Raw genomic sequence first — 16,261 nt, 5'->3', positions numbered from 1 at the left:
ATTTCTTCCTGGTTCAGTCCTGGAAGTTTATACCTTTCTGAGACTTTGTCCATTTCTTCCAGGTTTTCCATTTTATTGGCATAGAGTTGCTTGTAGTAGTCTCTTAGGATGCTTTGTATTTCTGCGGTGTCTGTTGTAACTTCTCCTTTTTCATTTGTAATTTTATTGATTTGAGTCCTCTCCCTCTTTTTCTTGATGAGTCTGGCTAAAGGTTTATCAATTTTCTTTATCTTCTCAAAGAAACAGCTTTTAGTTTTATTGATCTTTGCTATCGTTTCCTTCATTTCTTTTTCATTTATTTCTAATCTGATCTTTATGATTTCTTTCCTTCTACTAACTTTGGGTTTCATTTGTTCTTCTTTCTCTAGTTCCTTTAGATGTAAGGTTAGATTGTTTATTTGAGATTTTTCTTGTTTCTTGAGGTAGGCTTGTATTTGTATAAACTTCCATCTTAGAACTGCTTTTGCTGCATCCCATAGGTTTTGGTTCATTGTGTTTTCATTGTCATTTGTCTCTAGGTATGTTTTGATTTCCTCTTTGATTTCTTTAGTGATCTCTTGGTTATGTAGTAACATATTGTTTAGCCTACATGTGTTTGTGTTTTTTACGTCTTTTTCCCTGTAATTCATTTCCAATCTTATAGCATTTTGGTCAGAAAAGATGCTTGATATGATTTCAAATTTCTTAAATTTACTGAGTCTTGATTTGTGACCCAAGATGTGATCTATCCTGGAGAATGTTCCATGCACACTTGAAAAGAAAGTGTAATCTGTTGTTTTTGGATGGAATGTCCTATAAATATCAATTAAATCTATCTGGTCTATTGTGTCATTTAAAGCTTGTGTTTCCTTATTAATTTTCTGTTTGGATGATCTGTCCTTTGGTGTAAGTGAGGTGTTCAAGTCCCCCACTATTATTGTGTTACTGTCAATTTCCTCTTTTATAGCTGTTAGCAGTTGCCTTATGTATTGAGGTGCTCCTATGTTGGGTGCATATATATTTATAATTGTTATATCTTCTTCTTGGATTGATCCCTTGATCATTATATAGTGTCCTTCCTTGTCTCTTGTAACATTCTTTATTTTAAAGTCTATTTTATCTGATACAAGTATTGCTACTCCAGCTTTCTTTTGATTTCCATGTGCATGGAATATCTTGTTCCATCCCTTCACTTTCAGTCTGTATTTGTCCCTAGGTCTGAAGTGGGTCTCTTATAGACAGCATATATATGGGTCTTGTTTTTGTATCCATTCAGCAAGACTGTGTCTTTTGGTTGGAGCATTTAATCCATTCACATCTAAAGTAATTATCGATATGTATGTTCCTATTATATTTTCTTAATTGTTTTGGGTCTGTTTCTGTAGGTCCTTTTCTTCTCTTGTGTTTTTCACTTAGAGAAGTTCCTTTAGCATTTGTTGTAAAGCTGGTTTGGTGGTGCTGAATTCTCTTAGCTTTCACTCGTCTGTAAAGCATTTGATTTCTCCATTGAATCTGAATGAGATCCTTGCCGGGTAGAGTAATCTTGGTTGTAAGTTCTTCCCTTTCATCACTTTAAGTATATCATGCCACTCCGTTCTGGCTTGTAGAGTTTCTGCTGAGAAATCAGCTGTTAACCTTATGGGAGTTCCCTTGTATGTTATTTGCCGTTCTTCCCTTGCTGCTTTCAATAATTTTTCTTTGTCTTTAATTTTTGCCAATTTGATTACTTTGTGTCTCAGCGTGTTTCTCCTTGGGTTTATCCTGTATGGGACTCTCTGTGCTTCCTGGACTTGGGTGGCTATTTCCTTTCCCATGTTAGGGAAGTTTTCAACTATAAACTCTTCAGATATTTTCTCGGGCTCTTTCTCTCTCTCTTCTCCTTCTGGGACCCCTATTATGTGAATGTTCTTGCGTTTAATGTTGTCCCAGAGGTCTCAGGCTGTCTTCATTTCTTTTCATTCTTTTTTCTTTATTCTGTTCCACAGCAGTGAATTCCACCATTCTGTCTTCCAGGTCACTTATCCGTTCTTCTGCCTCAGTTATTCTGCTATTGATTCCTTGTAGTGTATTTTTCATTTCAGTTATTTTATTGTTCATCTCTGTTTGTTTGTTCTTTAATTCTTCTAGGTCTTTGTTAAACATTTCTTGCATCTTCTCGATCTTTGCCTCCATTCTTTTTCCGATGTCCTGGATCATCTTCACTATTTTTATTCTGAATTCTTTTTCTGGAAGGTTGCCTATCTCCACTTCACTTAGTTGTTTTTCTGGGGGTTTATCTTGTTCCTTCATCTGGTACATAGCCCTCTTCCTTTTCAGCTTGTCTATCTTTCTGTGAATGTGGTTTTTGTTCCACAGGCTGCAGGATTGTAGTTCTTCTTGAGACAAGGGTTCTTTACCTTTCTTTGAAGTTATAAGATCCTTTTTTAACCTGCTGAGGTAAACACTTTGGGGTCTCTCTGTAGAGAAAGCAAGATGTCACTCAAATAGACTCCAGGGCCAGGGCTCTTATTACAGAGCTGCCTCAGAAGCCATCTGTCAGCACAAGGGGGAGGGTACTGAACTCAGATATCCAGACTTTTTTACAGGGGTTGAGGGATCCCCTCCATCTGTCCTTGGATGCAGGTGGTGGGTCTGAGGGAGAGGACCAGCAGTGACTTACAAGGCCTCTGCAAAGTAGGTGACAGTCTCCCTTGGACCCTCTGAGAAAAGTGACAATTTTCTCTGCAACAGTTGGCCTGATTCCCCATCTTTCAGGGTGTCCATGTGGGTGGGAAATCTCTAGATATTGCACCCAATTTTAGGGAGTCACAGGCTTATAAAGCCCATCCAGGGATCACCCCCACCCCACTCCACCTTGTGACTAGTGGCAATGAATTGCAAGAACTGTGTGTTGGTTGAACTTAAAAGTCCCAAGGGCAAGGCAAGGGCATGCTTTGGTCTGGGAAAAAGGCTGTTTATCAGCTCTCCTCCCAGAAGCATATTCTCCCTCAACTGGTAGGCCTGGCTTTCTTGAATAGTGAGGGTCAGCCGGTTATCCCGTGTTTTTGTAAGTTTGTTTCTGGATGTGTAGATTTGATTTCTTTTTCCTATCTGTGTTCTGATCAAAACAAGCCGCCTACCCCACCCCACCCCTCCCTTCCCAGGCTCGCTCCTTGCGAGCAAGCAGTGAAGATGAACACATGCAGATCAAACCTGCCAGGCGAATAGGGCAGCCCCTTTGCCAGCCCCCTGCCACAGGGCCCAGGGATAAGAGAAACCCAGCTGAGAGGGAGAGATAAGCCCTGATGCATAATCTTCCCCACCCATCCACATCTGAGTTTGCAAATATGCATTCAAAAGTGACCCTGGCTCTGAGGGTTTTCACCATACTGTGCTCTCCCCAGCCAAAGACTGCCCTGAGTTCCATTCCACACACACCCATCTCTCACCTGCAGGGGTACCCTAAAGGGAGACACATCATGTACCCATATCAGGTGAGTAGCCTGTCACTTATCTCAGGGTACAAGACCAAACTGTTGCATAGATTGCAGCAACCTTCCCTCTGAACCCCACTGCCTGCACTTATTGCTACTAAAGGGGATTCTTTCCCTTGCAGAGGGCAGCTGGGGAAGGCTGTTTCGTGCAACCCAGGCACACTATATTCACAAAGTGCTTCTCTGAGAGGGCAGCCCCTGTTGTAGGAAGAGCCTGGTGAGGTAGGGACCCCAAGATTCTTGTCCTAGCTCTGCTGTATTATAGTCACTTTTCCCTCCAAGTCTTAGCTTCACCCATCAGCAAAAGGAAGGTGTCAGCCTAAATGAGAGGTTGGAAACTCAACCGCCCTCTGGGACCAGGCAGGTCACATAGCTGACAGTAGCAGCCAACAGGGAGTGTTCAGAGCCATGGTGAACAGAGAAAGCCTGCACCACCTATAAAGGCAATTTTATTCCAAAATTTTAAAATGTGCTTGAACAGCAAGACACTTCTGCAATCGAAATTCGTCCTGTAACTGCAAGTTTTGGGCTCTGGGTATTGATTACAGCCAAAGCAAAATGATGCTACTGGTATTTCAGTACTTATTTTATTTAGTGACCCTTTATCTCAGAAGTATTTAGGATGTTTTAAAAAGAATTGGTGAAATTAAATAGATTTCAAATATGAAATTTTAGCTGAGCCTTCCTTGGCCATTACTGGTTCTGCTGCTGCCTCTGACATCAGTCCCTTCTGTCTGGGGCACCTTGGAGCGACTCTGGGTGATGGAGTAGGTCCAGGTGGGTTCTGAGCTCTCCTGCAGGATTTAGTGCCTGAATGCAGCTTTCAGGACCACTGCCTCTGGGCAGCTCCTCTGCTCTGTCCGGGAGTTCCTAACTGTAGCAGTTTTTATTTCTCTCCCAACTGCCCAGGAGAAATGACCCTGCCTACAGCCCACCCTTCCTCTGCTTGTGTAAGACAGGAGGTAGGCAGAGGTGCAGAGTTCCATTCAAAGCTAGCTCTCCTTAGGAAAAATTGTTGGTGATGTTATTCATTTTCTTCCAGTCCCATGTCGAGCCTTTGTGCCTGTGAGGAGGGGAGGAAGGAAGCTCCCCTGCTCCGTGTTCCTCTGGCTGCCCCTGTGCTTACCTCTATCACTACACTTTTCATACTACATTATTATATTTTATTGTTCACATGTCTGTTTCTCCCACTAAAGCTGTAAGCTCCTTGAAGGTATTTTTGTGTCCCCAGTACCTAGCACAACGTCTGACATACAGTAGACTCCACACATTTTTACATTATTCCTTACTTCTTGTTTATTGCAAGGATGTTAAATTTAATAAACAAAATAAATAAGATAGGACATTCTGGGTTTGTGGGAGCATAAACATAATAAACATAATCTATAATTATTTATATTTGTGATGGATATCTGCCTTTTCTACTCCACTGCATTGCCAGCACCTAGCGCAAACCCTGACATATAGTGTGTGCTGAATTAGTATTTTCTAAATGAATGAATGAGGGGAGAAAAAGCATATTTCTGTCAGCCTTCCTGGAAAAATTGCTTTGGTTTCCTTGCTTTCTTGAGCTCACCTACTAGACTCTCCCCTCTTAGGTATTGTGTTGATAACTTCTTTATGTCTTTGTGTTGGTTGAGGGTCTAGAAATCTTGAAAGAAAACACTATGCAGAGCTCATGTACATACATGATAAACCAGACTGCCAGTTAAATCAGAAAGGCTTTTTCATAATTTAGTTAAACTCCCTTAAATGTAGACATTAGTCAAGGACAACTTTATTGAGTCTAATTGCATATATTTTCTCACACTTTACTGAAGCCTATTTTTCAAGTCACTTGAAAGACTGCCCCCATTTCTGAAAAGGTATATGCCAAAGCGAGATTTTAATTCATTACCTTTTGGACATACTGTCATTCCCTGGCTAGCACCAATCCATTACAGAGTGTGATAGTGTAATTACTTATAGGAATCCTGATCCACCTTTTTAAAAGAGCTAGCTACTAGAAAATCCTGAAGATCTGTCTGCCTTTCATCCATTGATTCAATCAGTCATTCAATAAACATTTACCAAGTCTCAACTATGTGCTAGAAATACAGCAATGAATGATGCACAAAACTGCTCTCTAGGAACACCCAGTCTGATGGAGGAGGTTGATGAATAAATAGTTAATTTAGCATAATGTACACAATGAACTAAGAGATCTGTATAAGACACCAGGTAGCCCAGAGGAGGATGGGGTGATTCATGGAGGAGAAGCCAGGGAAAGCTTCACAGAGTCATGTGTGAGCTGGGTTTTAAAGGGGGTAGGAGTGCTTTGGACAAATAAAGTGGGGTAAGGGCGTTCCAGGCAATGTCACACCATAGCAAATATACACACAAGAGGAAGTAAGGAGTAGGTAAGGCACTGAGTGCCTGACGTGGAGGAGTAGCCAGTCACCCCAGAGAAGGAACTGGGGACCATGGAGAAAAGGCCTTCTGAGGATTTGGGTCATAGTCAACTTGACACTTCAGAAAGATGACCCTAGCAGCTGCATAGAAAATGGACCACAGGGACATCCCTGGTGGCACAGTGGATAAGACTTCACGCTCCCAATGCAGGGGGCCTGGGTTTGATCCCTGCTCAGGAAACTAGATCACACACGCATGCCGCAACTAAGGAGCCCAACTGCCACAACTAAGGAGCCGGCGAGCTGCAACTAAGGAGCCCACCTGCAGCCACTAAGACCCAGTGCAACCAAATAAATAAAAAATAAATAAATACAAATACAAATAACCATGCTCTGGTAGAGCAACCTTTAGAAAAAAGAAAAGTAAATGGACCACAGGACAGTAGACTTCATGCTTCTAGCTGAAGCCAAACATCTCCAGCACCTTGTCCCCCAGCTTTCTATGGACCAGCAGTGAGAATCCATTCCTTGCCTATTCTGGTGACTAGAGGCTACCTATAGCCCTTGGTTCCTGGTCTCTTTCTCCATCTTCAAGGTCAGCAGCATTGTTTGTCTCTGATCATACTTTCATCCTCACATCTTCTCTGACTCTCCCCTTCAGCCTCCCTCTTCCACCTTTAAGGGCTTTCATTATTACACTGGGTCTACCTGGATAATCCAGGATCATCTCCCCATCTTAAAGTTAGCTGATTAGCAACCTTAATTCCATCTGCAACCTTTATTCCCCTTTGCCATGTCAGGTGACGTATTCACAGGTTCCAGAGACTGCGACATCTGAGGGGCCATTATTCTGCCACTACGTGGTAGAAGCAGACAGAATGAGCCAGTGTTGAGGCGTTTCTGAAGAGGAAAGCATCTAGTGTGATGGAAAGAGCCCTTTCCACTGTGGCTTTGAAGTTAAATACCTGGGTTACATTAACAACTGGTCCACGTGCTCACCCATGAATTTGAACAAGTCCGTTGATACCTCTGAGCCTCAGTATCTTCATCTATCAAGTGGGGATAACAATAATTACCTCCCAGAAAAACTGAGGGAATAAAATATTCTTTAAAATTAAGAAAGCAGGGACTTCCCTGGTGGCTCAGTGTTTAAGAATCCGCCTGCCAATGCAGTGGACACGGGTTCCAGCACTGGTCCAGGAAGATCCCACATGCCACGGAGCAACTAAGCCCGTGTGCTACAACTACTGACCCTGCGCTCTAGAGCCTGCAAGCCACAACTACTTAGCCCACGTGCCACAACTACTGAAGCCCGCGCGCCTACAGCCCGTGCTCCGCAATGAGAAAAGCCACCGCAATAAGAAGCCTGCGCACCGCAGCGAAGAGTAGCCCCTGCCCGCCACAACTACAGAAAGCCCGCGCACAGCAACAAAGACCCAACACAGCCCAAAATAAATAAATTTCTAAAAATAAATAAATTTTTAAAAATAAAATTAAATTAAGGAAGCAGTGTTTGGCCAAGAATAAGTACTCAGCAAATGAAGAGGAAGGGGTAAAAAGCTGGTTTCAGCTAAACCATTGGGAGCTAGCAGAGGAGCAAAAGAAAACAGAGCTGGAAAAGTAAGCAGGATTCACATCATGAAGAGCCTAGAATGCCAAATTTTGACCATGAAATGTTATCAAAGACACTGTCTGGAACAACAGTGAATGGCTAGAATATTCACCAAGCAAACAAGACTGTCAGATGAATTAGAATAAGTAGTTTTGGTACGAAGAGTCCCTCAGGACAGGTAGGCTAGGCTCCCTCACAGCTAGATTTCACATCTTAAGCCAATAAGCAGAAAATAAATCCCCCAATTCTGCTGCTGCCTCTGGTGAGCAGCATGTTGCCCTCTAAGCTCTCGGTTCATGTTCACACATAATTTTAATTCTGCTTTAACTTCAGATTCACAGATTTCCAATTTTTCCAACCTCTGGAACACCAAGGGCACTGGAAAAGCCTTTCTGGGAGCTTGCCACTTAGACAGTGGTGCCTCAATAAACATTTGTTGATCAAAAACCGCAAACATGGGAAAAAGAAGATTTGGAAACTAAAACTAAGTCTTTTGAAGTGGAACAGAATTTGAAGAGTTTAAATGTGACATATTGAAAAGCATATTTTGCAAGTAAGCAAGTGGAGAAAATCACCAGCTAAAGTCAGCAAAAACATTCAGAAGAGAAAAAAGAAAATCTAGAATCTTTATGCATGTGAAGGGAACGTTTTGGACTTATTTCCTTTTTGTCACGATCATATGTGTACACACACATGACCTGGGACAATGCCTAATTACAAACATCAAGCAATAACTCTGAACATTCAGAAAGATTCTTCTAAGCTCCTATGACTATTATACCATCAAATATCCCTAACTAATATTTGTTAATCAACAATAATAATTTGTTTTGTAAAATTTTTCTGCAATCCACAATATACTTGTATGGCATTTCTAGTTATTTGGTTAGTTAGTTAGCTAGTTCTCTATAAAGTGATACATTTCTGACATTGAAAATAATATTTTTGAATGAGTGTTTTCCTCCTGATTATAGGATAACAAATGAACACTGTGCTTATTGCACTAATCTCTGCCGATAATATAAATCATTTTAGGGCATGTGTAGTGAGCTCTAAATGTGTCGAATTGGCTTCCTGATTCAGAATGTTTGTCAGAGCCTTCATCATAGACCAATGTCACCACGTCTCCAGAAGGTTCCTTTTAAAATGTAGATTTCCTCCTGAGCAAAGGGCAAGGAGGCAAAACTAATGTTTGCAGAACTCCTCTCTGAGCTGGCCCTTCCAGGACATTATCTCATTCAGGCCCCACTGTAACCCCGTGGGCGAGTAATTATGAGTCCCATTTTATAGATGAGAGTGTGAGCCTCAGAGAGCTTAATATCTTGCCAAAGGTCTTTCCACCAGTAAGTGGCAGAACTAGGATTTAGACCCAGTTTTCTCAACCATTAGTGGTGCTAGCTTAACTTCCAGCAGCTAAGACAATTGGAAAGTTAAAACATAAGTCACTGATGAACTACAACAGATGCTAAAACCTACAGGATGGGGCCTGAAAGAGAATCATCCTCAGTCTTTGAGCTATGTTAAAGAAAACCTCACTGAACTAGGAATTACTAGTTTGTGTGTCTCTAAGAAGAAATCAAGGAAGATTTCAGTCAACAGATCAGCCCCAGGGTGGCAGTTGAAAGCATGGCAGATAATAACAGCCATAGTCATGATAATATTTATTCAGTAGTTACTATATGCCAGGCCTTCTTCTAAGCGCCTTAGAGATATAAACTCTTTTAATCCTACAGCATCTATGTGAGGGTGGTACCATTGTCATCCCATTTAATTGATGAGGAAGTAGAGGCACAATGAAACCACGAGGTAAGTGACAGAGTTAAGAATCAGCCCAGGAAGTCTGGTTTCAGCACCCATGGTCTTATCCACTAAACCTCACTGCCTCCGTAAAGGGGATTCTGGGTCATATAATATCAATGAACACAGAATCACACTGATACAAGAGGGTCTTTCAGCCATCAGAAATAATGATGCCTGCGATTTAAAAAAATAACTGATTCATTATCATTCATATCATTCATTCACCATTCATTATCTCAATTGATTCTCTTAAAGGAGCCTGAATGTACATTTTTTATCCACACTGTATGGTCCTTTCATTCATACAGCAAATTTGTAAGGGGTGAGCACTTGTCTTTAGCAAGCTTTGGACATAAAGAAGTAATCAAAAAGGATCTCATCCTTGCCTTTATGGAGTTTACAATATAGTGAGCAGGACATTCTTTAATAAATAATTGCATGAATATGTAATTACAAATGGTGCTAAGAGCTTTGAATGAAAAGTATTGGGGATTATATGAGCATATAATAGAAGATGACCTAGTCAGGGATTCAAAGACTCGCTGATAGATCTAGTCTGGAAGACATCCCTGAGGAAGTTAATTTGCACTAAATTCTAAGAACAATTGAGAATTAATTTAAATTTTACCATGTCAGTAAAGACTTCTACCTTATTCATAATTACAAGCATTTTTCATAAACCTTACTCCTTTCTGTTCTTCCCTATCAATTATCATCTTCTAACATACAATTTACTTATTATGTTTCTTTTTGGTCTGAGTACCACCCTCTCCCCCAACTAGAATGTAAGTTCTATGAGGGTTGCAAATCAGTTTCATTCACTCAAGTCTTTGGCACATGTAGACCCTCAATAAATACAACACAGGAACTAGTGAAATGGGCTTGGGGATGTAGGAACCAGCAATAAGGGGGGAGGATTTCTCAGTAGAGAGATCCCTCTCTCAAAGTTCCTGGAGCAGGAGGGCATATCGATTTTGAGGGAACTCAAGAACACCATTGGGCATGTAGAGCAAGGGAGAAAGTGGCAGAAAATGAAGTGGAAAGGGAAGATTAGACCATGTTATGAGGAAATGGAAATTCAGAGTGAACGATCCCCCAAAAGAGAGCCATATGTGTATCTCAAGTTAGATCTAGCCTACCTGTCATCTCAGAATTCTTTAAGAGGAGAGCTACTCGCTCTTCATACAAAAATAGCCAAGCTTAAGCAGATGACAGGGAGCCGCAGAGTACTCGGATTGGGTGAATATTTACTAGATGGTTAAAATACGGTCATTTAACATGCTTGAGGCAGAAAAGCTTGATGGATATGGTTGATTTCTGAGCAGCTGGATATTAATGTGCGGGGTATCAAAGTGTGTGGATTTTGTAGGGTTTCCTAGTTCTGCTTTGTTAAAACATAATATTTAAAAAGTGGTATCCTAGATCATTACTGTCTCAGCTAGAGAGAACTGATATTGTGGTAGATAACCAGCATTGTTGGAGGAAAGAGAATGTTTCAGGAGGCCAGCAACATGAGACATCCTAAGACCCACTGATAGATTCCTACCTGCCTGTCCCATCTTTGACCTCTTATAGGAAGGAGCAAAGTCTTCCTTAGGACAAGATGGTGGATGGTGGAATCCTTTATGTCCCTCCACCTGGCTCAGAAGAGAGAGGTTCGTGTCTTTTAGTTAAAGCAGATCTTTGTCAAACTATTGTTCTTATTGGAAGCTTATTTCATACAGACTCCCAGATTATGCCTAACATGTGGTTAAGACTCGTGAACCCCCGCGGCACAGTATTACAGGAGGAGCTTGGGGCTTGCTTCTGTCAAACAAATTAAATGCCTTCACTTTATACACTAACAAGGCCAAATTAAACACCCGTCAAAGGGAAGATGCCTTTCAGTGTGCAGTGCCTGCTGCCTCCTTGACACCAGCTAGCTTTCTCAACAAATCCCAGACTGTCTTCACTGGATACTTGAGGATGGCATTTTATCTCCTAGGTAGTCGTTTCTAAGATTTAAGTCTTCCCTAAAAGGACGCCTCTTGTTCCAGCTACTCTGAAATTCTAGTTAGTACATGAAAGATCTTAGCCACCATAGATAGCTCATTCTTACAAATAAACGTTACCATAAGTGTCAGCGATCCATCTTGCCCAGAAGGTAATTTATAGTAAATTAGATGAGACCACCATTCCAGAGACCCTTCCCAGAACGTGTGGCTGAAAGTCTTTGAGAATGACTACTTGCAAATCGAGCTATGATAACTTACCCTGTGATTCCATTTTCTGACGTGGTCACTGCCAATTCTTTGGTTGCTGTAAACTAGAGACATCCAGCAGCCCATTTAGATGAAAATCTAGATAAAACCTAACATAAGTGTGTCTGGCTGTGGTTTTGCCAGCCAGCTATTGACCTGGGAATTGCTTTAAGGAAGTAGAACCTTGCTCTAAGTTATTTCCTGACCTTCCCCTGTCTTTATATTAATTCTGGAGTCTTACATGTTGAAAACTAAAAGAATCCTTGAAAGAATACTTGGCCAAGTAATTCTCAAAAACAAGTCAAACAGCTGCATCAGAATTACCTGAGTTGCTTATTAAAAATACAATTTTCCAGGTCCCACCCCAGACCTACTGAAACAGAAGCTGTGGTTGTGGCATCTAGGGATCCAGGTTAATAATAAGTTCCTCAAGAGATTGTGGTCTTTAACCACTACATTTAGAAACCAAAGTTCTATTCCTCCCCTCATCCCATAAACAGAATGATACATAAGCTCTCTTAGCAGAGAGATATGATAAATAGTTCCCCCCCTTTTTATTGTTATTTAGGAACACAGAAAGGCCTTAAGTTATCAACATTAATTTCACATCTTCATCCTATTTTCTGGGTTGGGTAGGGCACTGCATTATAAGGAAGAGTAATTCAACACTGCTGTCAGCACACAAACGGCTGAAATCCAGTGAGTGCATTACAGTGGCCGGACGTTCCAGGCAAAGTTATAGTCAACATCACGCACCTGCTACACCTAGTTGGAGTCGGATTCCTGCAAGTAGCTGCTCTCATAGGAAACAAGTCCAAGACCATCAGGGGAGGGGGCAACCAAAGTTGGGTGAGGACCTGAATCAAACACTTCCCATGTATTAAATAATTTAATCCTGATTGTGGCCCTTTTACATAGGCAGTATTATTAACACCATTTTAAGAAGTGAGGAAACTAAAGCACAGAGGAGTTAAGTAACTTGCCCAAAGTCACACAGGTTGTGAGTGGCTGAACTGGGCTTCAGAACTGGGCAGGGTGGCTCTAGAATCTGCCTCTTTAATCGTTAAACCCCACTGCTTCCTCAGAAGACTGATGATAATTATGCTCTAGTCAACAAGGAAATGGAGTACTCAGCAGGAAAGACAGTCAGAAGCTTGGGTGTAGCACAGGTCAGCCTACCAGTTATTTAAACAAACAAACAAAAAAAAAGCTGCATCTTGGGGACCACCAGGACACTTCAAGCACAATGAGTCCTAGACCATACAGCAGCCAGGCTAATTCCAACCAACCTCACCCCCAGGGATGGTGTAGGGGCTCCTTCTGTTGTCCCCGCTCTAGAAGGAACTGGCTCAAGAAAGAAGGGTGTTAGGCATTGCCTGACCCTGGGGGCCGCCATAACACTGTGCCTTAGGTGGCTTGAACAGCCGAAATATGTCTTCTTGCAGTTATGGGGGTGGGAAGTCTGAGATAAGGTGCCGGCGTGGGTGGGTTCTGGTAAGAGCTCTCTTTCTGGCTTGCAGGCAGCCTCTTTCTCTCTGTGTGCTCGCATGGCCTTTCCTTGGTGCCTGTGTATGAAGAGAGAGTTGGCTCTCTCTTCCTCTTTTTAAAAGATCACCATGGGACGAAGTGAGAGAGTGGCACGGACATATATACACTACCAAATGTAAAACCGATAGCTAGTGGGAAGCAGCTGCATAGCACAGGGAGATCATCTCGGTGCTTTGTGACCACCTAGAGGGGTGAGATAGGGAGGGTGGGAGGGAGATGCAAGAGGGAGGGGTTATGGGGATATATGTATATGTATAGCTGATTCACTTTGTTATACAGCAGAAACTAGCACACCATTGTAAAGCAATTATACTCCAATAAAGATGTTTAAAATATATATATATATATATATATATATATATATATGATATAGCTAGCTCTGAAGCCTGCCAAAACAAACAAAAAAATAAAATAATAAAAATAAAAGGTCACCAGTCCTATCAGATAGGAGCCCATTCTTATGATCTCATATAACCTTAATTACCTCCTAAAAGCCCTATTTCCAAGTTCAGTCACGTTGAGGGGAAGAGGGGCTAGGGCTTCAACATATGAATCTGGCAGTGGTGTGAGGGTGACACAAAATTCAGTCCGCAGCAAGTATTTAGATATTATGGGAGAAGGCCCATCCAACACAAGCAATGACAATACTGATTCCTGCCACTGAGGGTCTCCTATGTGCCGGACACTGAGTTAAGCACTTCCTGTGTATTATCTCATTTGATCAGTGCTCCACAAGCCCAGGATTAATGAATCCATTTTTTAGATGAAGAAACCTAGGGTCAGAGATTTGGAGAACTTCAGAGTTAATTAGTGGCAGAGCCAGGCTCTGACTCTGCTCAGTCTGACTCTTAATTCTTACGCCAGAAACGACACTCTGGATCATGGATCCTTTTGAAAGTCTGAGTCAAGTTATGAACCCTCTCCTTAGGAAAAAACACACAAACACAAATTTTTGCATATAATTTAGGGGGGCTCCCAGCCATCCAGAGGTTAAAGTAAGTGGAAACATAGGATAAACATGGATTTTTATTTTCCTAGAGAATCAGAATCTCAAGAAGCCATATTATAGAGCGAAGACAACTTTAACATAATCTTCTAAGCTAAAGCACATACATCAAAGAAACCTGTTTGTTACACAGGCTGTACTGGGCTAAGCCCCAGGGCATCAAGCCCACAGTCCCCTGACTAGGGATAACAAGGCTGCACCAGGCCCTTGCTCTCTCTCTTTTTCTGGGAACAGGCTTGATGGGGGAAGAGGAAAATGGCTGTTGACGAGGTACCAAACGAGTGGAGCGGGCTGAGGTCACCTGAGAGCAGAATTCAGATACAGCCAGGGGTCAGCAGATGACAGAGACAGAAGCTGATCTGGTATAATAGGACAGGAGCAGGCAGCTCTCATCCTAAGGGACCTCTCACAGCAGCTCCTGCCTACTTTCTCCATGAGGAATGTGGCTTTGGTGGGGACACATCTTCATTTTTTTAAAGCAAAAATATCCAGATTTTTATGTAAAATCTCCCCATTTTCAAACATCTACCCGTAGGAGACAGGCAGTCTTAGAAGAATCTCATCCTTTATGACCCTTACTCTCTCCATTGGTAACATGAGGATTATAGTAAAATGAGTCTCATAGGATTTTTTCAGAAGATCAAATGAAATAAGGTATATAAAAACGCTTTATAAACTGTAAAGCACTATATAGGTGCTAACAGAGAAACCCATAAAAAGCAAATTCTCTCCAGAGGTAGTGATGGTATATTTAATAGCTGGGCGTCACACACCTATAGAATCCGAGCAACGGCAAAAGGGACCTTTTAAAAATGTAAATCGGGGCTTCCCTGGTGGCTCAGTGGCTGAGTGTCCGCCTACCGATGCAGGGGACATGGGTCCGTGCCCCGGTCTGGGAAGATCCCACAAGCCGCGGAGTGGCTGGGCCCGTGAGCCATGGCCGCTGAGCCTGCGCGTCCGGAGCCTGTGCTCCGCAACGGGAGAGGCCACAACAGTGAGGGGCCCGCGTACCGCAAAAAAAACTCTCTAATGGTTTCTCATCCCACTTAAAGTAAAGTCGAAGCTATGCATGACCTGGGTACTGTCAACCGTCGGCCTGATCCCTGACCTTTCCCTCACTTAGGATGCACCAGCCACGGCTTGTTTCTATATTCCTCAACCACAACAAGAGGATTCTCCTCTTAGGGCCTTGGCGCTAGACAGCTCCTTGGCTGGAACTCTCTAACCCCGACCTTCTGCATGGTGGTCTCATCGTTTAGCACCTCAGATCAACTTCCCCTTCTGAGAGAGGCACCCCAAAATCCAGAAGGGTCACCTGATCACTCTCAGCAAGGACACTTGAGTTTATGCTCGGCATAGCCCTTCTCACTGTCTGATATGGTTCTTAGTTTTTATTGGTTTGCTTAGTTAACCTCCCACTAGATACAAGCTTCAATTAGAAGGATCCTATATAGTCTTATTCACCACCATAGCCACTAGCCTCTGAGGCAGGTCTGGTACATGTTTGGAAGTACAAATATCCATTGAAAGAGTCTTAAAATGGGTATTATAGTAGAAATTTTAGTAGAAGAGCAAAAAGCACTTTGAACTGAACCGATGCCACTTCCTGGGTCCCAATCAGATTTACTGAAGCAGAATCTCTAAGAATGTGGTTCAAGTATCTGGATTTTGAGTAAACACCTCAGATGGGTGATTCTGGTACAGGGGACCGCAGAACACATTTCTTTAAAACACTGAATTTAGAGGCCAAAGACTGAGTTCTAGATCCTGGTTATTTTGTAGGGTGTTCATGAGGCCTCAAAAGACAAAATGGCAGGTAAAGCTCTTTGCCTACACCCAGACTTACAGAAATACAGGCCCAAAGAGCCATTCTTCCCTAGCTTTCCTGTCAGGGGCTGCAATGTCCATATTCAGGGACAGAAGCTTGCTGTGCCCTTAGGCAGCTCCTTCCTTTCATGGACCTGAGCACGTTCTGAGCCTTCTTCCTCTTGGTACGTATTCAAGGGATTTAAGACAATTATACCAGCACCTTTTAGCATTTCTAGCTGGTTAGCCATTCTTAGGCCATGGCAACCCAGATATATTTCAGTTTGTCCATGTCATTTTTAGAGTATAGACTTTTATAAATTAATGAAATAGTCCACTCTGGTCTGTTCAGTGTAGTTACATGATATGAATATTATTTTAAAAACAAACAAACAATGACTGGAGTT

The sequence above is a fragment of the Delphinapterus leucas genome, chromosome 1 (genome assembly GCF_059928025.1).
Source record: "Delphinapterus leucas isolate spDelLeu-1000000601 "Yukka" chromosome 1, BTC_Dleu_Yukka2, whole genome shotgun sequence".
NCBI classification, from domain to species: Eukaryota; Metazoa; Chordata; class Mammalia; order Artiodactyla; family Monodontidae; genus Delphinapterus; species Delphinapterus leucas.
Note: the sequence above shows the minus strand (reverse complement) of the source record.